Below are 8,730 nucleotides of genomic sequence, written 5' to 3' on the forward strand. Positions count from 1 at the left end.
AGGTAGGGGGCTCCATCCCAGGTCTATGGGAGCCTGGGCCATTCCAGGCTCCCATCATCACACCACTTCATCTAGCAGGGGGGAGATTTCTTACAGAAGTCCCAGAATTGGGTCTTGATGGCCTGATTGTCCTGATGAGGGTCATGTGCTCCTCCAGGAAAAGGGGCCCAGGGAACAAAACAAGTTAATGACTTAGATCATGTGTCCTACCCTGGAGTCCTGAGCTTAAAACACAAGGTGAAGTTTTTGTTTGCTTCCCTAAAGCGGGGTGCAGTTACCACACGAAGGTGGGGTAGATGCTGAGAGAAGACGACTGGTGCTTCCTCCTCCTGATTATCTCTCAGGTCAAGCCCTTTTTCTCTCTCTACATATATTTTGCCGTTTAAGGGGCAATAATTTAAGTATAGAGTAAAGTGATGCAATCATTCACATGTATATATTTTCAGATTATTTTCCATTATAGGTTATCGTAAAGTATTGAACATATTTCCCTGGGTTATACAGTAATCCTTGTTGCTTATCTTATTTATATGTAGTGGTTGGTATCTGTTGATGCCATACTCCCAATGTATTCCTCTGCCCTCTCTGTTTCCCCTTTGATAGCCACAAGTTTATTTTCTGTCTATGAGTCTGTTTCTGTTTTGTATATAGATTCATTTGTATTATTTTCCAGATTCCACATATAAAGGTATCATATGATATTTCTCTTTTCTCTGTCTGACCATATATATATACACATGGTATATTTTCTAGGTCCATACATGTTGCTATAAATGGCAATATATCATGCTTTTTTGAAAAGTTTATTGAAATATAGTTGATTTACAGTGTTGTCAATTTCTGCAGAGTGATGCAGTTAAACTATACATTCATATTCAGTTATACTATACATTTCATATTCTTTTCCATTATGGTTTATCACAGGATATTTACAATATTTCCCTGTGCGATGTAGTATGACCTTGTTGCTTGTCCACTCTATATATAAGAGTTTGTATCCACTAATCCCAAACCCCCAATCCTTCCCTTCTCAACCCCGCCTTGTTGGCAACTACAAGTCTGTTTTCTATTTCCATGAGCCTGTTTCTATTTTGTAGATAAGTTCATTTGTGTTATATTTTAGGTTCTACTTGTAAGTGATATCACATGGTAGTTGTCTTTCTCTTTCTGACTTACTTCACTTACTATGAGATTCTCTAGTTCCTTCCATTTTGCTGCAAATGGCAATATTTCATTTTTTTTTTTATGGCTGAGAACTATCCCATTGTGTGTGTATGACATACATACACACACACACTTTTTTTTTTTTTTTGTCTTTTTGCCATTTCTAGGGCCACTCCTGTGGCATATGGAGGTTCCCAGGCTAGGGGTCTAATCGGAGCTATAGCCGCCAACCTATGCCAGAGCCACAGCAACGCGGGATCCAAGCCGCGTCTGTGACCTACACCACAGCTCACGGCAACACCGGATCCTTAACTCACTGAGCAAGGCCAGGGATCGAACCTGCAACCTCCTGATTCCTAGTCGGATTTGTTAACCACTGTGCCACGACGGGAACTCCAGTTTTTTAAAAATTCTTTTTATGGCCATACCTGCAGCATATGGAAGTTTCTGGGTTAGGAGTCAAATCGGAGCTGCAGCTGCCAGCCTATGCCACCGCCACTACAACGCTGGATCTGAGCCACATCTGTGACCTACACCACAACTTTCAGCAACACTGGATCCTTAACCCACTCAGCAAGGCCAGGGATCAAACCCACATCCTCACAAACACTATGATATATATATACACACACATATATATCACATATATATACACACACACGCAAACACACACACACCACATCTTAAACCAATTATCCGTTGATGGACATTTAGGTTGTTTCCATGTCCTGGCTATTGTAAATAGTGCTTCTATGAACACTGGGGTGCATGTATCTTTTCAAATCAGAGCTTTCATCTTTTCTGGATATACGCCCAGGTGTGAGATTGTTGGATCATATGGTAGCTCTATTTTTAGTTTTTTAAGGAACCTCTGTACTGTTTGTTTTCCACAGTGGTGGTACGAATTTACATTCTAAAGGGCAAGTCTTGATTGGGCAATTCAGCAGCCTCCTTAACCAGTCTCTAGCAGTCACTCCCTACCTCTCCAATCCATGTCCCACCTCTGATTCCAATCTGGTAGCCAGAGGACGACTTCTTTGTTGATCTCGTCCCTTAGGTGACTTAAGCACTTGTCTACACAAGTTCAACTAGCTTTACAACAGACCCTAGATCTATCCTTTTTTAAAAAAATTTCTCAGCTATCCTCTACACGCTTGCTAGCTTAGAAATCCCAAGTGAAAACAGCTGACTCATACTGTACAGAAAACACTCTTTTTTCCTCTTCCTTATCCACCTGCCCTTCTTATTTGTTGTTGGGCAAACCCTGCAGATAATTCATGAGACATTAAGGTTCCTGAGATGGTCCCCTTTGGGGACCTTTGGTTACAGCATACCCCTGAACACTAATATAACCCTCAAGGGGAGGGTGGGTCTAGTGTAGACTTATTTCTAACCAATGGAATACAGTAAGGGTGATGGGATGTCACTTTTGTGATTAGTTTTATTTATTTATTTATTTATTTATTTATTTATTTATTTAATTTTATTTTTTGTTTAGCACTTTTCTTTCTTTCTTTTTTATTACTCAATGAATTTATTACATTTGTAGTTGTACAATGATCATCACAATCCAATTTTATAGGATTTCCATCCCACAACCCCAGCGCATTCCCCCACCCCCCAAGACCCTAGATCTATCCTTGCAGCACTTCTCCCCTCCTGTCTTCTCCTCACTTAACCACACACACCCAAACTCTGCTGATACAAATTCTTGTCATTCCTCAAATACATCCTTTTATTCTCAAGCTGGCATGTCTATAGCATGTCTCCTTTCCTCAGGCAATGCCTCTTTAAGATCCAATTCTGGAGTTCTCTCGTGGCTCGGCAGGTTAAGGATCTAGCGTTGCTACTGCTGTGGCTCTGGTTAAAGCTGTGGCATGGGCTGGATCCCTGGCCCAGGAATTTCCACATGCGGGGGACATGGCCCCCTCCCAAAAAAAGATCCAATTCTGATGTCATACTTTCTGTGACTTCCCTTGAGACCCAAGATGGCAGAGTCAACCACCTTTTCCTCACTACTTTCTGGGCACTTCATTTTTTGATGTTGATTTTTGTGTGTGCGTTTTTTTTAGGATGGCATCCATAGCATATGGAAGTTTCCAGACTAGAGGCTGAATCAGAGCTATAGCTGCCAGCCTACATCATAGCCACAGCACATGGGATCCAAGTTGCATCTGCAACCTACACCACAGTTCACGGCAACGCCGGATCCTTAATCCCCTGAGCGAGGCCAGGGATGGAACCTGTGCTAAACAACAATGGGAATTCCTTGACGGTGATTTTTTTTTTAAAACAATGTTATTTGTTTTTGACTTCATAAGTAGAATAATATATAGTCTCACAGTAAGATTCAAATGTTAAAACTAATGCTACAATGGGAATATCACCGGTTTACATCAATGAGCTACACTGTCTAATCTTTGTGGAACAAAAAAATTGTTAAACCAAAAAAAAAAAAAAAAATAACATGATCTGACTAGGAAAAACAAAACAAAACAAAACAAAACTACTGCTGAGGTTCTTCTCAATCATTCTTCCAATTCCAGTCGCCTCCACAGAGGCAAGTATGGTGCCACACATATTTCCATGAATTTACATCATGCGCATATCTTGTGGAAACAGTCTTTTCCCTCAAAATGGTATCTGTCTTATGTATTGTGCTGCAAGTCTTTGACTTTCTTTTTATTTTATTTTTTTTCGCCTTATCTGTGGCACATGGAAGTTCCAGGGCCAGGGTTCCTGGCTCAAGCCACAGAAAGTGATCACACCAAATCCTTAACCTACTAAGCCACTAGGAAACTCCAGGAATAATCTTCTCACTCTGTATTATGACACTGAGAAAAATGATTTTTCTGTTCTGCTGGGATTGACCCTTCTATCCTGCGGCAGTTCTGGTAGCACTCCAAGTATTAACACACCTAGCACAGGTAAATCTACCTTCTTGAATTAACCAGGCTCCTGGAGAAAGGTGGATTCCAATCCTCCCCTTAGCACATTCAAGGCAGCTGGCAGTGAGTAGATATAACAGGCTCTTCTGGAAGCACTTCTGGAAGTAGGGTGCTATTTACCGTAACCAATACCTAAAAATGTGGATGTGGCTTTGGAATTGGACAGTAGGTAGAGGCTGGAAGACGTCTGATGAGCATGACAGAAAGAGACCAGATTGCTTGGAATAGATCTTAGTAGATATATGGAAATTAATGCTAGTGATGGTCAAAGGAAGTAAGGAGCATAACAGACAATACCTAAATCACCGCAGAGAATATATACATCATTTTGAACAGACTGTTAGCAGAGATAAGGACATTAAAGGCACTGCTTGTGAGGGCTCAGAAGAAAATGAAGAACATGCCATTTGAAACTGGAGGAAAGGGATTCTTATTTTCCAGCAGCAAAAAACTTAGGTGAATTGTGTCCTGCAGTTACATAGAAAACAAAATTTGTGGCGTTCTCATGGTGGTTCAGCAGGTTAAGAACCCGACTAGGATCCATGTGGATGCAGATTTGATCCCTGGCCTCACCCAGCGGGTTAAGATCCAGTGTTGCGGCAAGTGGCAGCCTTGGTCGAAGATGTGATTGGGATCCTGCGTTGCCATGGCTGTGGCCATGGCTGTGGTGTAGGACAGCAGTTGCAGCTCCAGTTGGATCCATAGCCTGAGAACTTCTTATGCTGCAGGTGCGCCCCCCCCCCAAGAAAAAAGGAAAAATGAAAAAAATAAATAAAGTTTACAAAATACGTGAGGAACTTACATATTCAGCTAAGGAGATTTCCAAGAAAAGTATGAGAAGAATAGCCTGCTTTTTTCTTGCTGGTTATAGCAAAATGTGAGAGGAGATTGATGGATTGAGGACAGAACTATCAAATAAAAAGAAGCCGTTTGGGAAATTCTCAGCCTACCCAAAAGGCAAAAGACACTAAAATAAGAGATTCACTCTCATGAAAGCTTGCTCTAGCAAAAGAGATGAGGATGCATCTGTACAATATTTTCTTAATATCTCAGAAAAATCACAAGGTCTGAGTATTCAGTCATTCAAAGGCTCTTTGAAAGGTTTAAGTGTGTGACTCATAGATCAACCTCAGCCATCTCATAAGAAGCCAGAGATAAAGATGGTACCATCCATGGAAGATCTGTGGAGGAGCCTTCTGTCTCCCATTAGATGCAGAGGAGACCCACAAGTTTCTTGAGAATGTTATACCAGTAGAAACACTGCCATTTTAAACGGAAAGGGTCAGAGAATGCATGAAATGAAAGAAGGTAGTTGGATACCTTCCTGCCTCCTCCTCATTCCACAGTCAAGAAACAAGCTGCTAAAAATGTTGTCTATAAACGGTGCCACCTTCCATGAAAAAGAAAAGATCTCTGAAAGGGAGTCACAAACCCAAAGGATGGAGCTGCAAGCCACACATTCCTCCCAGGCCTTGAAACCTAACTGAGTGTGCCTTGCTGGATTTTTAAGTTGCTGGGGGCTGGTAGCTCCTTTTCTCATTCCATCTTCTGTTTTTTGAATGGGAATGTCTGAAATTGTTAGTCTGCATCTGTTCTCTACTCCCAAATACCACTGTATTTGGGAGTAGAGAACTTGTTTTACAGGTTCATGGGTGCACAGATGGAGAGATACTGTCCCCCAGGAATTATACCCAAATCCTCACCCATACTTGATTTAGATAATTTAAATGACAAGATTTAGTATTTCTAAACTGGTGATAGGACTTTGAGTTGACACTGTCATGGACTGAGTCTTTTGAATACCTTTGGGAGGGGTGGATTTATCTGGGGATGGAGTGAACCTATGGGGAAAAGGTGGACTGTGGCATGCAGAATAGTGGGCCTCCAAAAATATTGTCTTCGAATCCCTAAATCAGCAACTATGTCACCTTACACAGAAAAAGGGACTTTGAAGGTGTGATTAAATTAGGCACCTTGAGATATAGACATTATCCTGGATTATCTAGGTAGACAAAATGTAATCACTAGTGTCCTTGTAGGAGGGAGGTGGGGGAATCAAAGTTGGTCGTAAAAGATGTCAGGTTTGTGGTTCCCGTCGTGGCACAGCAGAAACGAAGCCAACTAGGAACCATGTGGTTGCGGGTTTGATCCCTGGCCTCGCTCAGTGGGTTAAGGATCCAGCGTTGCCATGAGCTGTGGTATAGGCCAGTGGCTACAGCTCCAATTAGACCCCTAGCCTGGGAACTTTCCTATGCTGCAGGTGCAGCCCTAAAAAAAAAAAGATCAAAAAAAAAAAAAAAAGATGTCAGGTTAGAAGCAGAGGTTGGGGTGATACAGACCTGAGCTAAGGGATGCCAGCAGCTTCTGCAGATTGGAAGAAGCAAAGAACAGATTTTTTTCCCCCCTGGATCCTCCTGACAGAGCCTAGGATATGTTATTTCATAGCAAAGAGACTTTGAAGATGTGATTAAGGTTGCTAAAGATCTTAAGGTGGCAGGGAGAGATAACTGTGAATAATTTCCCAGAGGGGCCAAACTTAATCACGCACGTCCTTAAAAAGAGAGACTCTACCTTGGGTGTTGTCAGAGAGATGTGATGACAGAGAAGAGCCAGAGAGATGCACTGTTGCTGGATTTGAAGATGGAAGAAGAGAGCCAAAAGCCAAGGTAGCCTCTAGGAGCTGGGAAGAGAAGGAAATGATTCTCCCTTAGAGCCTACTGAAAGGAACACAGCCCCACTCTTAGTCTGATTTTAGCCCTGTGAGACCCATCTCGGACTTCTAACCAACAGAAGTAAGATCATTAATCTGTGTTATTTTAAGCCACCATTGTAGTCATCTGTTATGGCAGCAATAGAAAACTAACCAGGAATAGTGACCAAAGATGAAGTAGTGTCTGGGAAGAAAAAAACTTTTCTATCATTCCTGAGGTAGTCGGCCTCATCCAGGACATATTTAGTAGAATTTCAAATGTTATGCTGGTCATTCTTTAGATCCAGTATGTCTGACAAAAAATACATTCCTGAATTTCTACACTAGTTTTGTCTTGGAGTAGAATATATTCTGGGTTGAGCGGTTAGAACAGTGTTAAGTATATATAGTGGGTCCCCTAGAAAAATGTGTTGAGTGAATAAACGAATGTGATCAAGACAGGCTCTGAAAGGGACTGCTACTTAACACATCTCGAGGATTGCCAACCTTAATGTCTTTTTTGTTTCTATTTCATGACGATCTTAGCTCTATGGGTAAAAATGCCAAGCTATATTTTTTGATACTAGAAATATACCTAAATCAATAAGTAAAAAGATGCATAAAATCTTAAGAGAAATATTTACCGAATAATCAAACTCATTCAATCTTGGAATAGAAATACTTTTCAGTATATATCACGAAAACTCTTTCGACTTTGACAAAAAGATTTCTTTCTTTCTTTTTTTCTTTCTTTCTTTTTTCTTTTCTTTTCTTTCGTCCATGCCCATGTATGCAGAAGTTCCCATACCTGGAATCCAACCCAAGCCATGGCATCAAAAAACAAGGAGTCCTTAACTGCTAGGCCGCCAGGAAACTCCAACAAAAAGATTTATTAATGGCTGTTGGTCAATGCAGCATTGAGAAGCTTTAATGCAAATTTTACCAAACCATTTATCAAGGGTTTTGTTCATTTTTTCTCTGCAAATAAACGTTGTTACATTAACACTGAGCATGTAATAAATTGGTTTGCCTGGATGTTTAAAAATTATCAACATAAGCCAACCCTGCAACTAAAAACTCAAAACATATTTATCTCAAGTTCTATTCCTAGTCCAAATGTATCTGTATTAAGGCTGGAAGACAGAATAAGGATAAAACCAGAATGTATTATAAAAGTAATTAAAAACTAGTCTGATTGTTTTTATGCTGGAAGTATTTTTCTTATTAATATGGCATATTATCTTTGCCATCTGCTACTGCATGAATAAGAACAATATTACTTTAGTTGCTGGAATATCACAGCATAAAGAATATGAGTTTCTGTCATGCCTCAGTGGTAACGAATCTGGGAAGTATCCATGAGGACACAAGTTTGATCCCTGGTCTTCTTCAGTGGTTGAGGATCTGGCGTTGCCATGAGCTGTGATGTACGTCTAAGATGCCACTCGGATCTGATGTTGCTGTGGCTGTGGCATAGGCCAGTGGCTACAGTTCTGATTCGATCCCTAGCCTGGGAACCTCCATATGCTGCAGGTGTGGCCCTAAAAAGACAAAACAAAACAAAACAAAACCCCAATATAGGCTTCTTGTGTCAGGCTTTTATCAGTGAGCTCTCTGGAAATGAAGTCACAAGAATTAAGTCAAGAGTTGCAAACTCAGGATGGGACTGGATAATAAAGTCTGGAACACCCTGGACTCTGTGTGTACTGTTGAAACTTTGTATCGAATGACCCTCATCCGCCAGCCTGATGGGAATTTTTCTTAAATGAATTGTCAACAGGAACAACTGCTGACTCCTCTTCTGGGAAGGAAGATGTACCGACTATTTCAGGCTTAAGGCATCCAAGTTTTTGCTTTCTCTACAAAAAGCCTTGAGCCTTATTCTAGGTTGTACGTATTCCTGATCTTGATGATCCTCCATACTGAAAT

The sequence above is a fragment of the Sus scrofa genome, chromosome 15 (assembly GCF_000003025.6).
Source record: "Sus scrofa isolate TJ Tabasco breed Duroc chromosome 15, Sscrofa11.1, whole genome shotgun sequence".
Lineage (NCBI taxonomy): Eukaryota > Metazoa > Chordata > Mammalia > Artiodactyla > Suidae > Sus > Sus scrofa.